Source organism: Anomaloglossus baeobatrachus, assembly GCF_048569485.1.
Source record: "Anomaloglossus baeobatrachus isolate aAnoBae1 chromosome 5 unlocalized genomic scaffold, aAnoBae1.hap1 SUPER_5_unloc_9, whole genome shotgun sequence".
NCBI classification, from domain to species: domain Eukaryota; kingdom Metazoa; phylum Chordata; class Amphibia; order Anura; family Aromobatidae; genus Anomaloglossus; species Anomaloglossus baeobatrachus.
Window position 1 is genome coordinate 327,238 of NW_027441813.1, and position 19,789 is coordinate 347,026.

Consider the following 19,789-nt stretch of genomic DNA (forward strand, 5'->3'; position numbering starts at 1 on the left):
AAACTGGTTTCGGAGCTCGTAGACTTTAACCCCTGCGGGCAGTAAAATTATGTCCTAGCGGTCAGTGTTAATTCCCTCCCGCTACTGCCGGCAGCTGGCGGAGATAGGCGCACATCTCAGCCGATTTGTACAGCTGAGATGTGTGCCTAGCAGATACGAGCAGATCCGAGATCTGCCTGGGGCTGTTAACCTCTTAAATGGCACTGTCAAATTGTGACAGCCCCAGTATAATCGCAATCACCATAAAACTTTACTCCTAGGCCTCCACCGGAAGTCACGTGACCTGATCACGTGGATCCGATGGTTGTGATCGTAGTATAGGGTCATATGATGACTCCTGTAGCTCACATGACTTAGGTCCTGTAACAAGCAGCCAAGTACTGCAGGATACAGGAGATGAGTATTTTTCCCGATCTGACCGATGCTGCTCTGATCGGAAGACATGAATAAGTGATTATACTGCTGATCCTTATAGCCCCCTAGGGGAACTAGTAAAATAAAAATAAGTAAAAAACAAAGTTTTCAAAAATTAAAAAAAAAAACAACTAAAAGTTCAAATCATGCTCCTTTCACCCCATTGACAATGAAAGGGTTAAAAAATTAAAAATATATAAACATATTTGGTATCGCCGCGTTCAGAAAGGCCTGATCTATCAAAATATGAAACCAATTCATCTGATTGATAAACTATATAGCGGCGAAAAAATGCCAAAATTATGTTTTTTGGTCGCCGTAAATTTTGAGCAAAATGCGTAATATGTGCGCAAAAACGGTACCATTAAAATCTTCAGCTTGAGACAGAAAAAGTAAGCCGTCACTGAGCCATAGATCATGAGAACGCTACGGGATGCGCAAAATGTGCACCACTTTTTTGGACAAACTTCTCTTTTTTTTAGCCCCTTAGATAAAAGTAAACCTATTCATGTTTGTCTACGAACTTTAAACAAGAATGACGCAGACACACCATCACATGTTTCTCAAGGCTGGCAGGAAACTAGCCAGGTCTTTCACTGGGAAGGAACAACCACGGGAAGGGCAGTCTCCAGTCAAGGAAACCACCTATACCAAAACATGGTATCCATCCACAGACAGCTGTTTCGAGGTATTTGCCCCATCATCAGTGTGGAGTAGGAAACTGGCTAGTGGGAGCAATGCCTTACCTATGTAGTCTTCTACTAGGCATTGCCCCCACTAGCCAGTTTCCTACTCCACACTGAAGAGGGGCAAATACCCCAAAACAGCTGTCTGTGGATGGATACCATGTTTCGGTATAGGTGGTTTCCTTGACAGGAGACTGCCCTTCTCGTGGTTGTTCCTTCCCGGTGAAAGACCTGGCTAGTTTCCTGCCAGCGTTGAGAAACATGTGATGGTGTCTCCGCGGCATTCTTGTTTTGCTTATAAACATATAATATGACAGTGTCCAGCTTTTAGTCATAGGGATGGCCCCGATGAGGTTTTAGTTATTGCTCAATATATAGTGATCAGTGGTTGTATACGCGCTCTCAGCACTAAAGCCTGCTTTACACAAGACGACCGATCGTGCGATTTCACAATCGATCGTACCCGCCCCCGTCGTTTGTGCGTCACGGGCAAATCGATGCCCGTGTCGCACAAACTCGTTTAACCCCAGTCACACGTACTTACCTTCCGGACGACCTCGCTGTGAGCGACGAAAGTCCACTTCCTGAAGTGGGAGAGACGTTCGGCGTCATCGCGACGTCACGCGGCAGCCAGCCAATAGAAGCGGAGGGGCGGAGATGAGCGGGATGTAAACATCCCGCCCACCTCCCTCCTTCCACATAGCTGGCGGGTGCCGCGGGACGCAGGTAAGCTGTGTTCATCATTCCCGTGGTGTCACACAGAGTAACGTGTGATGCCACGGAAACGATGAACAACGGGCGCCTGTAATACTATTGTATGTACTGAGGATTTCGATAGCGTTAGGGCAATGACAATCAGAGACGAGTTCTTGGTGCAGAGATGTTTATAATATGTAACCAACGATAGGTACACAAACGGAACAAAACACAGTAGAACAATAAACACAAGAAATACCTTCCAGGATCGGAGCGAAGGGAATTCCCGGGACCACGCACCGGACTCCCCCAGGGAGACCACCAAGAGCGAACCCCTATACAGGGACTGTCTGGCAATCACCCCAGAAGGCCTAAATGCGCAGCAGCCGGGACACAAGGGGCAATAGGTAAAGTCCAAAAATGTCCGCACGGGATGAGAGTCCAGAAGGTTACGAACCGGAAGGAACCGGGCAGAAGTGCTGACCAAAGACGGCAGACGGAGTCCGGGCACAGCTTGATGAGACCGGGTCAAGTCCAGAGTCGGTGTCGGTTGTTTTTCAGGAGGGTCCAAATGTCAATCAGGAACCAAGAGCAGCAAAGCAGGAGCACACAGCAAGCAGTATACTCAGGCACTGGACTAAGCTTAGAGGCGGCCTTTTAAGCAGCTGGACAGGAAGTAGGGCAACAGAACAGCAAACTCCATGTTAACCGAGGGCAAGCTCTTTCAAAAGAGAACTGGAAATCCCGGAAGCCTGACAGTACCCCCCCCCCCCCCCCCCCAGAAACGGCCTCAGGACGGATCAGGGCCTGGCTTGTCCGGGTACCGCCGATGAAACTGAGCAATCTTCCGGGGCGCCCGAATGTTACCCACCGGTTCCCAGGAATCGTCCTCGGGGGGAGTACCCCTGCCAACGTACCAGATACTGAAGCCGATGACGATGGAGCCGGGAGTCAATAATGTCCTCAACCACGAACTGCTCCTCGCCGTCAACCATCACAGGCGGAGGAGGAGGCACGACACGACCATGAAACGTATTAGGGGAAACGGGTTTGAGGAGAGAAACATGAAAGACCGGGTCTACCTTTAAATGGTGCGGCAACCGCAGCCGACAGGCCACAGGGCTCACGATCCCGGTGATCTTAAACGGACCGATGAATTTCTGTCCCAGCTTCTGCGAAGGAACACCCAATCTCAGGTTTTTGGTGGATAACTACACCGAGTCCCCTACCTTATACATGGGTGCCTGTTTCCGGTGAGTGTCTGCCGACCTCTTGTAACGCTCCTGAGCCGAAGCCACAGTGTCCTTTAGAACCTCCAGATTCTGTCGTAGCTCCGTCAATCTGTCCTCCACCGCTGGCACCAAAACCGCAACCGGTGACCTAGGCAAAACATTGGGATGGTAACCCAAGTTAGCGAAAAAGGGCGTTACCTTAGTGGAGCTGCTCTGAGTGTTGTTATACGAGAACTCCGCCAAAGGAAGCATCTTCAACCAATCGTCCTGCAGATGGCTGACATAACATCGAAGGTACTGTTCCAGGGTTTGATTAGTCCGTTCGGTTTGCCCATTTGTCTGAGGATGGTATGCAGAAGATAAACAGACATCAATCTGGAGTGCCGAACAAAATCCCTTCCAGAACTTAGACGTGAACTGCACGCCCCGGTCAGAAAATATCTCATCTGGTACCCCATGCAAACGGAATATGTTCTGGATAACCAAATCCACTGTCTCTGCGGCTGAGGGAAGACCGGTACACGGAATAAAGTGAGCAGCTTTTGTCAACCGATCCACCACCACTAAAATGGTATTGTGACCGCCTGAGACGGGCAACTCCACAATAAAATCCATTGAGATGGATCCCCAAGGGCGAGATGGAACGGGTAACGGTTGGAGGAGTCCCGTAGGAGCCACACGAGGGACCTTGCACCGGGCACAAAACCACACATGAGTGGACATAGTCTTTTACATCCTTTAAACAGGTAGGCCACCAGAAAAAACGGCTCAGAAATTCCTGCGTCTTCTGTACCCCCCTATGACCAGCCAACACGGAGTCATGGACCAACTTGAGAACCCGAAGTCTTACGGCCTCCGGGACATAAATACGTCGCTCTCTCAACCACACACCATTCCGAAGAACAAGAGTCACATCATTCGGGGGGCAGCAAGAAATACGTCACCATCATAGGCCAGCTTGATGTCCTTCCACAAGTCCCGGTCCTGGATTACTCCAACGAAATTGGCATCTGATAACACGGTCTGAGACGGGGTTCCAGGCACGGAGTCCATGGCGTGGATTCGGGACAAGGCATCGGCTTTCCCATTACGTGAACCTGGACGGTATGTAACGATAAAATTGAACTGGTTAAGGAATAAGCTCCAACGGGCTTGCCGTGGAGACAGGCACCTGGCAGACTTAAGAAATTCCAGGTTACGATGATCTGTGAGTACTATCACTTGCTGCGCAGCTCCCTGTAAGTGGTGTCTCCATTCCTTAAAAGCTGAAATAATCGCCAACAATTCCTTGTCCGCAATGTCATAGTTCCTTTCTGCAGGGGACAACCGGCGAGAAAAGAAAGCACACGGATGCAAGAGACTCTTGTCCCCAGTCCTTTGGGAAAGGATAGCCCCTAATGCATAATCGGAAGCGTCGACTTCCACAATAAAGGGGAGTGCGGGATTCGGGTGTACTAGTATTGGCGCTGAGGTAAAACAAACCTTGAGACGATTGAAAGCTTCCTGGGCCTGGGCGGACCACACAAACTTCTGTCCTTTCTTGGTTAACAGAGTGATGGGACGGACGATCTCTGAAAAGTTACGGATAAAGCGTCGGTAAAAGTTGGCAAAACCGACAAAGCGTTGTACCTCTTTGATGTTTCCCGGTTCCGGCCAGTCTAGAATTGCTTGTATCTTGCCAGACTCCATGTTCAGTCCCTGAGGAGAGATAACATATCCTAAAAATTGTATTTGTGAGCAATGGAATTCGCACTTCTCCAGTTTAATGTACAGGTGGTTATCCCTCAGACGGGTAAGTACTGTCTTGACGTGCTCCTGGTGTTCCTGTAGGGAATCAGAAAAGATCAGGATATCATCCAGATAAATCACCATGAATTGGTCCATTATATCCCTAAAAATATCGTTGACTAGGTGTTGGAAAGCCGCAGGAGCGTTACAAAGTCCAAAAGGCATCACTAGGTACTCATAATGTCCATACCGACATCTGAACGCTGTCTTCCACTCATCTCCGGGACGTATGCGGAGTAGATTATATGCCCCACGGAGATCCAATTTAGTGAATATCTTTGCCTGTTGGACTCTCTCCAATAGCTCAGGAATCAACGGTAACGGATACCGGTTCCGGATGGTTATCTTATTTAGTTCCTGGTAGTCAATACAAGGTCTCAGAGTCCCCTCTTTCTTTTTCACGAAAAAGATGGGTGCCCCTGCTGGTGAGGTAGAAGGGCGAATAAATCCCTTGGCTAGACTTTCATCGATGTACTCCTTTAGTGCTTCTAGCTCAGGTGCCGCCAACGGGTAGACATGACCAAACGGGATCTCTGCCCCTGGGAGTAAGTCTATGGGAAAATCATACGGTCTATGCGGGGGAAGCCGATCTGCTTTTCTTTTGTCGCATATATCAGCGAAGTCATGATAAACTGGGGGTAGAACAGGTACCTGTACAGTGCCCTCCGCATTCGGTGTTACTGGAACCGGTACAGTTGGACTAATGGTCGGACCACTCTGCGGTGGAAGGATATTTCCTTAGTCTCCCAATCGATGACTGGATTTGTAGACCGTAGCCACGGAATTCCTAAAATTATCGGAAAATGGGGAGAAGAAATCAACATGAAAACAAGGGTCTCCTGCTGACCTGGCTTCATCACACATTCTAGGGGTACTGTTTCCCGATCAACTGGTCCAGAAACCAACGGAGATCCGTCTACCGTCTCCATGGTAACCGGTGAGGATCTTTGTTGAGTCCGGATACCGTGTTTCCTGGCAAAAGAAGAAGAGTCCATGAAATTACCCCCTGCCCCGGAGTCTATCATAGCAGATGTAGGTATTAACTGTCCCTCCCACCGGATCTGAATGGGAAGCGAGCAATGGGTGTATTTCCCTTCTGAGTCCTTAGGTGATGTTGACATTACAGTCAAGGGAAATACCGCATCCAGGTGTCCACTTGCCTCAGAGATATCGGACTCTGCGTCCGTGTTGTCACACTCTGCCATGGCTGCCAATACCTTATTTGGGCGATTTGGACGTCTCGGGCAGTCAATCAAGAAATGGTCCGATTGACCGCAATAGAAACACAAACGCTCACGAAGCCGGTGTTCACGACGTTCGTTGGTCTCTCGCTTTTGCAGAGAGTCCACTTGCATAGGAACGTCCTCGGCCTCCCGTGGCGTCCTGAGAGCGGGTTCTCTGGAAGGAAACGCAAAGTTGGTTACCCGGTTTACAGCTGCCCATTTTTCCTGTCTACGTTCCGTCAAGCGGGTATCAATACGCACACAGTGTTGGAGAAACAGTTCAAAATCCCCTGGAGATTCGGAACGAGCTAACTCGTCCTTGATGGTACCGGACAAACCTTTTCTGAAAACTGACAATAACGCATTGTTTCCCCAGTCGGTGTCTACCACTAACCTTTTGAACTCAGTGGCGTATTCAACGACAGACCGCTTTCCCTGACGTAAGGAAAGGAGAGCCGATTCAGCGGTAGCACGGCGATTCGGATCATCAAACATTTGCGCCATTGCGGTCAGAAAGTCATCCAGGTGATTTAAACGGATATCCCGATTCTCTATCATAGGATTAGCCCAAGCCAGTGCTCGTGAGGTTAACAACATGATTATACATAACACTTTTGACCGGTCAGAACGGTAATAATCAGCATGTACATCAAAAAACAGTATACACTGGTTAACAAATCCACGGAACTGACTACGATCACCATTGAAACGGAATGGGGGTAACCTAGGCATACCGGCAGTTGATACGGACGTAGTGGGGACGGCTTCCTGAGCCTCCACTCTGACTTGCAAATCCTGTATAGCCGGCCCCAGTACCTGGTGATCATGGCCCAGCTGTGCCTCCACATCTCTAAGTTTATTCTGCACCGCCTCCATCTCCTGCTGCAAGGAGTTAATCATGGAAAAAAGCTGATCTACTCGTGTCTCAATCATTGCCCCAGCGAAATCCTTTTATGGCCTGAGTATAATGTAATACTATTGTATGTACTGAGGATTTCGATAGCGTTAGGGCAATGACAACCAGAGACGAGTTCTTGGTGCAGAGATGTTTATAATATGTAACCAACGATAGGTACACAAACGGAACAAAACACAGTAGAACAATAAACACAAGAAATACCTTCCAGGATCGGAGCAAAGGGAATTCCCGGGACCACGCACCGGACTCCCCCAGGGAGACCACCAAGAGCGAACCCCTATACAGGGACTGTCTGGCAATCACCCCAGAAGGCCTAAATGCGCAGCAGCCGGGACACAAGGGGCAATAGGTAAAGTCCAAAAATGTCCGCACGGGATGAGAGTCCAGAAGGTTACGAACCGGAAGGAACCGGGCAGAAGTGCTGACCAAAGACGGCAGACGGAGTCCGGGCACAGCTTGATGAGACCGGGTAAAGTCCAGAGTCGGTGTCGGTTGTTTTTCAGGAGGGTCCAAATGTCAATCAGGAACCAAGAGCAGCAAAGCAGGAGCACACAGCAAGCAGTATACTCAGGCACTGGACTAAGCTTAGAGGCGGCCTTTTAAGCAGCTGGACAGGAAGTAGGGCAACAGAACAGCAAACTCCATGTTAACCGAGGGCAAGCTCTTTCAAAAGAGAACTGGAAATCCCGGAAGCCTGACAGCGCCATTTTAATTAAATAATTTTATGAAACCTAGCGACAAGTACACAACTCACGATTTGTGAGCGATACTGCATCGCTAGGAGGTGTCACACGAGACGACAGTGTACGATGCCGGATGTGCGTCACGAAAACCGTGACCCCGACGATGCATCGCACGATCGGTCGTCTCGTGTAAAGCAGGATTAAGGCTGCTTTCACACATCCAATTTTTGCTGTCAGACACAATCCATCAAAAAACGATTAAAACGGATCCGGCGCCGGATCCGTTTTATTCCCCAATGACTTGTATTAACGCCGTATTGTGTCGGATGGCCTTGTGTTGCATGCGGCGTCTGCCAAATCCAGCGAAATTTCTTGGTCCGGCTGCCGGAAAGGACGCAGCATGCAGCGTTTTTTGTCTCCGGCAAAAAAACGGACCACGATGGATCCGGCACCATCCGGCATGTTGTTATAGAAGCCTATGGGCGCCGGATCATCGCCGGCGTCGTCCGGAAAAAAACGCATTCCAGTGATGGATCCGTTTTTTTAATTTGAGCATGCTCAGATGAGATGTGAATTCATTTCTTGCCTCTCTCTCTCTCTGTCGGTCTCTCTCCCTCTCTGTAGATGTCGGTCTCTCTCTCTCTCTGTCGGTCTGTCCCTCTCAACCTCTCTTTCATACTCACCGATACCGGGCACGGCGCTGCACAGCTGTCACATTGCTCTGGCGCCTTCTCCTACTTTTGAAAATGCCGGCCGCTCATTATTCCATCTCGTATTCCCTACTTTCTCCGCCCACTGGCACCTATGATTGGTTGCATTCAGATGCGCCCCCACGCTGAGTGACAGCTGTCTCACTGCAACGAATCACAGCCGCCGGTGGGCGGGTCTATGTAGTGCAGTACAATAAATAAGTAAATAATTTTTAAAAAAACAGCGTGTGGTCCCCACCCCCCAATTTTGATACTAGCCAAGATAAAGCCACACGGCTGAAGGCTGGTATTCTCAGGATGGGGAGCCCCACGTTATGGGGAGCCCCCAGCCTAAAAATATCAGTCAGCAGCCGCCCAGAATTGCCGCATCCATTAGATGCGACTGTCCTGGGACTCTACCCGGCTCATCCCAAATTGCCCTGGTGCGGTGACAATCGGGGTAATAAGAAGTTAATGGCAGCCCATAGCTGCCACTAAGTCCTAGGTTAACCATGGCAGGCATCTATGAGACACCCCCAATTATTAACCTGTAAGCGAAAGTAAATAAACACATACCCCTGAAAAAATCCTTTATTTGAAATAAAAGACAAAAAAACACCCTCTTTCACCACTTTATTAAAATCCCCAAATACCCCTCCAGGTCCAACGTAATCCACAGAGGTTCCACGACGTTTTCAGCACTGCTACATCGGAAGCTGACAGAGAGTGGCCACAGACCGTGACCGCTCTCTGTCAGCTCCACGTAGCAACTGAAGTGAGTCGTGCTGTCAGCGGTGGCATCACTCAGGTAGTGCCGCTGAGTGCGGTGATGATGGGTGCGGTAGTGCCTGCATGTGTGCGGTGATAATTGGAGCGGTAGTGCCTGTCTGTGCGCGATGATGATGGGGCGGTAGTGCCTGCGTGTGTGCGACGATGATGGGAGCGGTAGTGCTGGGGTGTGTGCGGTGATGATGGGTGCGGTAGTGCCTGCGTGTGTGCGGTGATGATGGGAGCGATAGTGCCTGCGTGTGTGCAGTGATGATGGGGACGGTAGTGCCTGTGTGTGTGTGGTGATGATGGGAGCGGTAGTGCCTGCGTGTGTGTGGTGATGATGGGGACGGTAGTGCCTGCGTGTGTGTGGTGATGATGGGAGCGTTAGTGCCTGCGTGTGTGCAGTGATGATAAGTGCAGTAGTGCCTGTGTGTGTGCGGTGATGATGGGTGCGGCAGTGCCTGCATGTGTGTGATGATGAATGGGGCGGTAGTGCCTGCGTGTGTGCAATGATGATGGGGGCAGTAGTGCCGATGTGTGTGCGGTGATGATGGGGACGGTAGTGCCTGCGTGTGTGTGGTGATGATGGGGGCAAAGTGCCTGCGTGTGTGTGGTGATGATAGGAGCGGTAGTGCCTGTGTGTGTGCGGTCATGATAGGTGCGGTAGTGCCTGCGTGTGTGCGATGATGATGGGAGCTGTAATGCCTGCATGTGTGCGGTGATGATGGGGCGGTAGTGCCGGGTGTGCGGTGATGAAGGGAGCGATAGTGCCGGGGTGTGTGGTGATGATGGGGGCGGTAGTGTCGGGGTGTGCGGTGATGATGGGAGCGCTAGTGCCGGGGTGTGCGGTGATGATGGGAGTGGTAGTGCCGGGGTGTGCGGTGATGATGGGGACGGTAGTGCCTGCGTGTGTGTGGTGATGATGGGGGCAAAGTGCCTGCATGTGTGTGGCGATGATAGGTGCGGTAGTGCCTGCGTGTGTGCGATGATGATGGGAGCTGTAATGCCTGCGTGTGTGCGGTTATGAAGGGAGCGGTAGTGCCGGGGTGTGTGGTGATGATGGGGGCGGTAGTGTCGGGGTGTGCGGTGATGATGGGAGCGGTAGTACCAGGGTGTGTGGTAATGATGGGAGCGGTAGAGCCGGGGTGTGCGGTGATGATGGGGGCGGTAGTGATGGGGACGGTAGTACCGGGGTGTGCGGTGATGATGGGAGCGGTAGAGCCGGGGTGTGCGGTGATGATGGGGGTGGTAGTGCCGGGGTGTGCGGTGATGATGGGGGCGGTAGTGCCGGGGTGTGCGGTGATGATGGGGGCGGTAGTGCAGGGGTGTGCGGTGATGATGGGGGCGGTAGTGCAGGGGTGTGCGGTGATGATGGGGGCGGTAGTGCAGGGGTGTGCGGTGATGATGGGGGCGGTAGTGCAGGGGTGTGCGGTGATGATGGGAGTGGTAGTGTCGGGGTGTGTGCAGGGATGACGGGGGCGGTAGTGCCGGGGTGTGCGGGGATGACGGGGGCGGTAGTGCCGGGGTGTGCGGTGATGATGGGGGCGGTAGTGCAGGGGTGTGCGGTGATGATGGGAGTGGTAGTGTCGGGGTGTGTGCAGTGATGATGGGGGTGGTAGTGCCGGGGTGTGCGGGGATGACGGGGGCGGTAGTGCCGGGGTGTGCGGGGATGACGGGGGCGGTAGAGCCGAGGTGTGCGGTGATGATGGGGGGCGGTAGTGCCGGGGTGTGCGGTGATGATGGGGGCGGTAGTGCCGGGGTGTGCGGTGATGACGGGAGCGGTAGTGTTGCGGTGTGCGGTGATGATGGGGGCGGTAGTGTCGGGGTGTGCGGGGATGATGGGGCAGTAGTGTCGCGGTGTGTGGTGATGATGGGGGCGGTAGTGTCGGGGTGTGAGGGGATGATGGGGCGGTAGTGTCGGGGTGTGCGGGGATGATGGGGCGGTAGTGTCGGGGTGTGCGGGGATGATGGGGCGGTAGTGTCGGGGTGTGCGGGGATGATGGGGCGGTAGTGTCGCGGTGTGTGGTGATGATGGGGGCGGGAGTGTCGGGGTGTGTGGGGATGATGGGGCGGTAGTGCCGGGGTGTGCGGGGATGAAGGGAGCGGTAGAGCCGAGGTGTGCGGTGATGATGGGGGCGGTAGTGTCGGGGTGTGCGGTGATGATGGTGGCGGTAGTGCCGGGGTGTGTGGTGATGATGGTGGGGGGTAGTGTCGCGGTGTGTAGTGATGATGGGGCCGGTAGAGCCGGGGTGTGCGGTGATGAAGGGAGCGGTAGTGCCGGGGTGTGCGATGATGATGGGGGTCGTAGTGCCGGGGTGTGCGGTGATGAAGGGAGCGGTAGTGCCGGGGTGTGCGGTGATGACGGGAGCGGTAGTGTTGCGGTGTGCGGTGATGATGGGGGCGGTAGTGTCGCGGTGTGTGGTGATGATGGGGGCGGTAGTGTCGGGGTGTGCGGGGATGATGGGGCGGTAGTGTCGCGGTGTGTGGTGATGATGGGGGCGGGAGTGTCGGGGTGTGCGGGGATGATGGGGCGGTAGTGCCGGGGTGTGCGGGGATGAAGGGAGCGGTAGAGCCGAGGTGTGCGGTGATGATGGGGGCGGTAGTGTCGGGGTGTGCGGTGATGATGGTGGCGGTAGTGCCGGGGTGTGTGGTGATGATGGTGGCGGTAGTGTCGCAGTGTGTAGTGATGATGGGGGCCGGTAGAGCCGGGGTGTGCGGTGATGAAGGGAGCGGTAGTGCCGGGGTGTGCGATGATGATGGGGGCGGTAGTGCCGGGGTGTGCGATGATGATGGGGGCGGTAGTGCCGGGGTGTGCGATGATGATGGGGGCGGTAGTGCCGGGGTGTGCGGTGATGAAGGGAGCGGTAGTGCCGGGGTGTGCGGTGATGACGGGAGCGGTAGTGTTGCGGTGTGCGGTGATGATGGGGGCGGTAGTGTCGCGGTGTGTGGTGATGATGGGGGCGGTAGTGTCGGGGTGTGCGGGGATGATGGGGCGGTAGTGTCGCGGTGTGTGGTGATGATGGGGGCGGGAGTGTTGGGGTGTGCGGGGATGATGGGGCGGTAGTGCCGGGGTGTGCGGGGATGAAGGGAGCGGTAGAGCCGAGGTGTGCGGTGATGATGGGGGCGGTAGTGTCGGGGTGTGCGGTGATGATGGTGGCGGTAGTGCCGGGGTGTGTGGTGATGATGGTGGCGGTAGTGTCGCAGTGTGTAGTGATGATGGGGGCCGGTAGAGCCGGGGTGTGCGGTGATGAAGGGAGCGGTAGTGCCGGGGTGTGCGATGATGATGGGGGCGGTAGTGCCGGGGTGTGCGATGATGATGGGGGCGGTAGTGCCGGGGTGTGCGGTGATGAAGGGAGCGGTAGTGCCGGGGTGTGCGGTGATGATGAAGTCTCTCCCTCTTCCTTTGACATGAAAAAGAAAAAAAAAACAAAAACGGATCAGTTTTTTACTGGATCCATCGCATCAGTTTTTACATAATCTGCGATGGACCTGTTGCATCAGGCACAAACCGGATTGTGCCTGATGGCAAAAAACGGATGTGTGAAAGCAGCCTAACTGACAGCAGGTTCCAATGCTGAGCGTCTGTCAGTCACTGCGGGGGGGGGGGATATATGTGGTAATAACAGACATTTCCCCACCAGTATCGCTCAACATCAGCAATAAAAACTCGATGCTGAAGTTGGTTTCTTATTGGTCAGTTTCCTATTCGGGGCTGCAGATGGTTTATTATTTGGATTTTTTTTCTATTTTTCTTTTTACAGGTTTAACAAGAAACGTAAAAAATAATCATAATATAATACAATACAGCGAGGAGCCCGGATGTGAATACACTTAAAAGCTGCTACAAAAATTAGAAAACTGGCACAAACATGGGCATCAAAGTGGGCAGCAAAGGGCGTTTTGGAAAGGGTTAAATGACCTTGGTCACAAATCTGACACCACCATTATATAGTGATGCCTCTCATCAGATTCAGGTCACTCCAGCCCGGCCCAAATGGGTTCTGGGCATCAGAACTGGCATCATAGTGATCATATAGCCAATTCATCCAGATGTGAATAAGTCACTGGGGTTCTGTAAAGTTCACTTCCGGCTGATATAAATGGGTTTCTGGCATTAATTAGTAATCACAAAGGGAAAGCCGCCATTGTTCTCTGATTTCAGTCTATTCTCACATTATTATGGCTTTACCTATATAGATCAGTGGCCCAAGGCCATTTAACCCTTTCCACAACCCCCTTCGGTGCCACTTTGATGCCTATTTTTGTACCAGTTTTATCATTTTTGTTGGTGCTTTTCAGTGTATTCACATCCGGGCTCCGCACTGCAGGGGATTATATTGTTGTCATTTTTTATTTTTGTTGCTAAAAACCGTGAAAAAAAAAAATTGCCGAATAAGAAACAGACTTCAGCCTCATCATGAAAGCAAAAACAATAAAGACGACGACAGTAACATGAAAATGAAGCCGAGGAAATCACGAGAAAAGATGCAACATTTACTTGAATATCTGAACAAGGAAAAAGATTTTCACAGATCTTTAACCCCTTTATGACAGCCTTACGGATTAAAACGGTGGCAGAAAAAGGTACTTATTCTGATCCGCTGTTTCAAAACGACGGCAAGAAATGAAATGTATACCGTCCCCCAGCATCGAAAAATCTCCATGGTTTCAGCTACCGGGGGGTAGCTAAGACCCTGGAGATCACGATTCAGGCTGAAAAAAAGGATTTATCTCCCACCTGGCATAGTCAATCATGTCAGATGTGAGATAAATCTCCTCCCTCGGTCCTCCGATGTGGCCAAAGTGCCCCCCCAGTCCCATGCCCCCACCCGATCATCTAAAATGTCCGGCGCGCACACTGCGCTCATCCTCCTCCTCTGAGTTCTGTCACATATGACATGTTAGATGCAACTTCAAAGTTCTCCCCATGTCCTGCCAGGTCACCCCCCCTGTCATTCCCCGGGCTCCCGTTACCTCCTGCAGTGACGATCCCCCACGATCCCTCCTCTTCCTTCTCAGAAGATCCTGGCCACATGCGCAGAGCGGCTTTCAGCCGTCTCCCTAATAGTAGTGACACTGAGCTTACTGCAGCTCACACTGCCATGCTGTGGACCCAAGGAGTGTGAGTGCAGCATCACTGCAACCACACTCTTCACATGGAGGGTTTGCACTTCCAGAAAATGGGGGATATGTTCTCTGATTGTGCCCCCCATATTCTGGAAGGTCCAGAGTCGTCATAGGACCTCCAAAATGGATTACGGCAGACCGGATTTTTTTTTTCTTTTCAATAAATTGGTGAAGGAGGGAATGTGAGAGAATCTTTTGTTTTTTACTACTGACTAGGTTAGTGATGTCGGGTATCTGAAAGACGCCATGACATCATACCCTAACCTCAACAACACCATTTATTACCCCATTTGCCACCACACCAGGGCAACGGGAAGAGCCGTGCGACGCACTAGGATTAGCGCATCTAATGTATGCGCCACTTCTGGGCGGCTGCGGCCTGCTATTTTTAGGCTGGGAAGGGCCAAATAACCATAGTTCTTTCCACCCTGAGAATACCAGACCACAGGTATCCACTATACCCTGGCTGGTAATCCAATTTGGGGGGGGACCCCACTTTATTTTTTATAAATAATTAAAAAAAAAACAGCATGGAGACACCTCCATTTTGGATTACCAGCTAAGGTGAAGCTGTTTTTTTTGTTTTTTTTTGGGGGGGGCTAAATACAAGGTTAAACACAATTTAGTGCCACATGAAAGCTACTAAAGGGTGCCAGCTTAGAATATGAAAGGGGGTGGGACATTTTATATGTGTTTGACATCTATTTATCTAGCCAGCCATCCATCCTAGCTTATTGGGCTATGTGCCCACGATCAGGACTTGCAGCGGTTTGGACGCAGAGTGTTTTGACTGAGATGATGTGCAGTACAAGCGCAGTGGTGGGATGTTTGAAAATCTCCTGACCACTGTGCTTCTTTTATCTGCAGCATAAACTGACCAGCGGCGTGGCTTCCTGAGACGCAGGATGTCAGTTTATGCTGTGGAGATGATTATGTTTTTCACAGGGAGAATAAAATCCGCAGCGGCCTGAACCTGGATTGTGGGCACGGGCAGCTGCATTCTCGTGTGGACAACACTGGCATCTGCGCAGAATGGCTGACACTGCGTCCTAGATGCAGTGTCAACAAATCGTGGGGACCTAGCCTAAAAGTGAGAAATTTGGCACTACAGCAACATTTTTGTGATCTACCTGCTCACTATATCCCTGAATAAAATTCTTGAGTGGTCTAGTGTCCAAAATGGGGTCACTTGTAGGGGTTTCTGCTTTATAGGTACCTTAGTGGCCCTGCAAATGCGACATGGTGCCCGCAATTTATTTCAACTTTTCCAAAATTCACATAGTGCTCCTTCTGTTCCGAGCCGTCCCGCTTGTCCAAACAGAGGTTTTTTTGGCCACATGTGGGGTATCACTGAGCTCATACAAATTTGTATAACAAACTGTGGTGTCCACTTTCTGGTGTTTCCTCTTGAAAAAGTGAGAAATTTGGTGCTAAGGCAACATTTTTGTTAACAAAAAAAATTTAAAAAATTTTCAATATGATGAGCTAAGGTTATCAAATTCTGTGAAGTACCTGTGGGTTCAAAATGCTCAATACTGGATACCCCTGGATAAAATCTTTGAGGGGTCTAGTTTTCAGAATAGGATCACTTGTGGGGGGACCTCCTCTGTTTAGGTATGTTAGGGCCTCTCTAAACGCAATATGGCATTCGCTAATGATTCAAGCTAATTTTACAGTCAAATGGTGCTCCTTCCCTTCCGAGCCCCGCCGTGCGCCCAAACATTTGATTTCCACCACATATGAGGTATCTGTGTACTCAGGAGAATCTGCACAATAAATTGTTTGGTGCATTTTTTTCTGTTACCCTTGTGAATAAAAACTACCTGGTTAAAGTAACAATTTTGTGGTAACAATGTATTTTTTTTATTTTCACGGCTCAATATTATAAAATTCTGTGAAGCCTCCGGCGTTTCCAGGTGTTTACCAAACATCTAGATAAAATCCTTGAGGGGTCTAGTTTCTAAACTGGGGTCACTTGTGGAAGATTTCTGCTGTTTAGATACCTTAGTGGCCCTACAAATGCTACATGGGGCCCGCAATCTATTTCAGCCAAATTTCCTTTCCAAAATTCAATTATTGCTCCTTCTGTTCCGGCTCCTCCCATTTGTCTAAACAGGGGTTTCTGACCACATGTGGCTATCACCGTGCTCATAAGAAAATGGGTAATAAACTGTGGGGTCCACTTTTTGGCGTTACCTCTCGAAACCTGTCAAAGTGACACTGGTCAGAATTCCAAAAAATGGCCGAGTCATAAAGTACAAAACTGGCTCCGTCCTTAAGGGGTTAAACTGAATGTAAATGAGCCGGTCAGGAATAGCGAGAAACTAGTCCTGAACTGGTTAAAGTTGAAAATAGTTGAGAAATGAAGGGGTTAATGATAATGACTGCCTCAAAATCAGAATCAGAGAATCAGAGAGAACAGCTGCAGAGAAGGCAGGTTCCGGGGCTGGGGATGTCGGCTCTGGTGCTGGGGGGGGGCGGCTCTGGTGCTGGGGGGGGGCGGCTCTGGTGCTGGGGGGGGGCGGCTCTGGTGCTGGGGGGGGGCGGCTCTGGTGCTGGGGGGAGGCGGCTCTGGTGCTGGGGGGGGCGGCTCTGGTGCTGGGGGGGGGGCGGCTCTGGTGCTGGGGGGGGGCGGCTCTGGTGCTGGGGGGGGGGCGGCTCTGGTGCTGGGGGGGGCGGCTCTGGTGCTGGGGGGGGGGCGGCTCTGGTGCTGGGGGGGGGCGGCTCTGGTGCTGGGGGGGGCGGCTCTGGTGCTGGGGGGGGGCGGCTCTGGTGCTGGGGGGGGGGCGGCTCTGGTGCTGGGGGGGGGGCGGCTCTGGTGCTGGGGGGGGGGGCGGCTCTGGTGCTGGGGGGGGGGCGGCTCTGGTGCTGGGGGGGGGGCGGCTCTGGTGCTGGGGGGGGGCGGCTCTGGTGCTGGGGGGGGGGCGGCTCTGGTGCTGGGGGGGGGGCGGCTCTGGTGCTGGGGGGGGGGGCGGCTCTGGTGCTGGGGGGGGGGCGGCTCTGGTGCTGGGGGGGGGCGGCTCTGGTGCTGGGGGGGGCGGCTCTGGTGCTGGGGGGGGGGCGGCTCTGGTGCTGGGGGGGGGAGGCGGCTCTGGTGCTGGGGGGGGGGCGGCTCTGGTGCTGGGGGGGGGGCGGCTCTGGTGCTGGGGGGGGCGGCTCTGGTGCTGGGGGGGGGGCGGCTCTGGTGCTGGGGGGCGGCTCTGGTGCTGGGGGGCGGCTCTGGTGCTGGGGGGCGGCTCTGGTGCTGGGGGCGGCTCTGGTGCTGGGGGGCGGCTCTGGTGCTGGGGGGGGGCGGCTCTGGTGCAGGGGGGGCGGCTCTGGTGCTGGGGGGGGCGGCTCTGGTGCTGGGGGGGGCGGCTCTGGTGCTGGGGGGGGCGGCTCTGGTGCTGGGGGGGGGGCGGCTCTGGTGCAGGGGGGGGCGGCTCTGGTGCTGGGGGGGGCGGCTCTGGTGCTGGGGGGGGGCGGCTCTGGTGCTGGGGGGGGGGCGGCTCTGGTGCTGGGGGGGGCGGCGGCTCTGCTGCAGGGGGTGATTCATACCGTCAGCGGCAGTCACAGGAGTTTCAAGCTGCACGCTCGACTCTGTAATGAAGAGAAGTTAGAAACAGCGAGGCGGGGCTACAGTGGCTGGGCGGCACTCGGGATCAAAGGTTCAAAAGAGGGACTGTCCCGCTGTATCCTGGACGGTTGGGAGGTATGCTTAAGGGGTTAAACTGAATGTAAATGAGCCGGTCAGGAATAGCGGGAAACTGGTCCTGAACTGGTTAAAGTTGAGAAATGAAGGGGTTAATGATGACCCCAAATAATAGACCCTGCACCTACCTCCACCTGCAGAGCCGCACACTAGATATATAATAACCTGCACCTACCTCCACCTGCAGAGCCGCACACTAGATATATAATACCCTGCACCTACCTCCACCTGCAGAGCCGCACACTAGATATATAATACCCTGCACCTACCTCCACCTGCAGAGCCGCACACTAGATATATAATACCCTGCACCTACCTCCTCCTGCAGAGCCGCACACTAGATATATAATACCCTGCACCTACCTCCACCTGCAGAGCCGCACACTAGATATATAATACCCTGCACCTACCTCCACCTGCAGAGCCGCACACTAGATATATAATACCCTGCACCTACCTCCACCTGCAGAGCCGCACACTAGATATATAATACCCTGCACCTACCTCCACCTGCAGAGCCGCACACTAGATATATAATAACCTGCACCTACCTCCACCTGCAGAGCCGCACACTGGATATATAATACCCTGCACCTACCTCCACCTGCAGAGCCGCACACTAGATATATAATACCCTGCACCTACCTCCACCTGCAGAGCCGCACACTAGATATATAATACCCTGCACCTACCTCCACCTGCAGAGCCGCACACTAGATATATAATACCCTGCACCTACCTCCACCTGCAGAGCCGCACACTAGATATATAATACCCTGCACCTACCTCCACCTGCAGAGCCGCACACTAGATATATAATACCCTGCACCTACCTCCACCTGCAGAGCCGCACACTAGATATATAATACCCTGCACCTACCTCCACCTGCAGAGCCGCACACTAGATATATAATACCCTGCACCTACCTCCACCTGCAGAGCCGCACACTAGATATATAATACCCTGCACCTACCTCCTCCTGCAGAGCCGCACACTAGATATATAATACCCTGCACCTACCTCCACCTGCAGAGCCGCACACTAGATATATAATACCCTGCACCTACCTCCACCTGCAGAGCCGCACACTAGATATATAATACCCTGCACCTACCTCCACCTGCAGAGCCGCACACTGGATATATAATACCCTGCACCTACCTCCACCTGCAGAGCCGCACACTAGATATATAATACCCTGCACCTACCTCCACCTGCAGAGCCGCACACTAGATATATAATACCCTGCACCTACCTCCACCTGCAGAGCCGCACACTAGATATATAATACCCTGCACCTACCTCCACCTGCAGAGCCGCACACTAGATATATAATACCCTGCACCTACCTCCACCTGCAGAGCCGCACACTAGATATATAATACCCTGCACCTACCTCCACCTGCAGAGCCGCACACTAGATATATAATACCCTGCACCTACCTCCACCTGCAGAGCCGCACACTAGATATATAATACCCTGCACCTACCTCCACCTGCAGAGCCGCACACTAGATATATAATACCCTGCACCTACCTCCACCTGCAGAGCCGCACACTAGATATATAATACCCTGCACCTACCTCCACCTGCAGAGCCGCACACTAGATATATAATACCCTGCACCTACCTCCACCTGCAGAGCCGCACACTAGATATATAATACCCTGCACCTACCTCCTCCTGCAGAGCCGCACACTAGATATATAATACCCTGCACCTACCTCCTCCTGCAGAGCCGCACACTAGATATATAATACCCTGCACCTACCTCCACCTGCAGAGCCGCACACTAGATATACAATACCCTGCACCTACCTCCTCCTGCAGAGCCGCACACTAGATATACAATACCCTGCACCTACCTC

At 52.6% G+C, this 19,789-nt stretch overlaps 1 protein-coding gene across 1 annotated transcript in view; it reads right to left on the minus strand.

The window, feature by feature from the left end:
* The window catches only part of LOC142259335 (uncharacterized), a 119,017-nt gene that overhangs the window by 60,389 nt on the left and 38,839 nt on the right, over positions 1 to 19,789 (minus strand). The window lies entirely within an intron of this gene.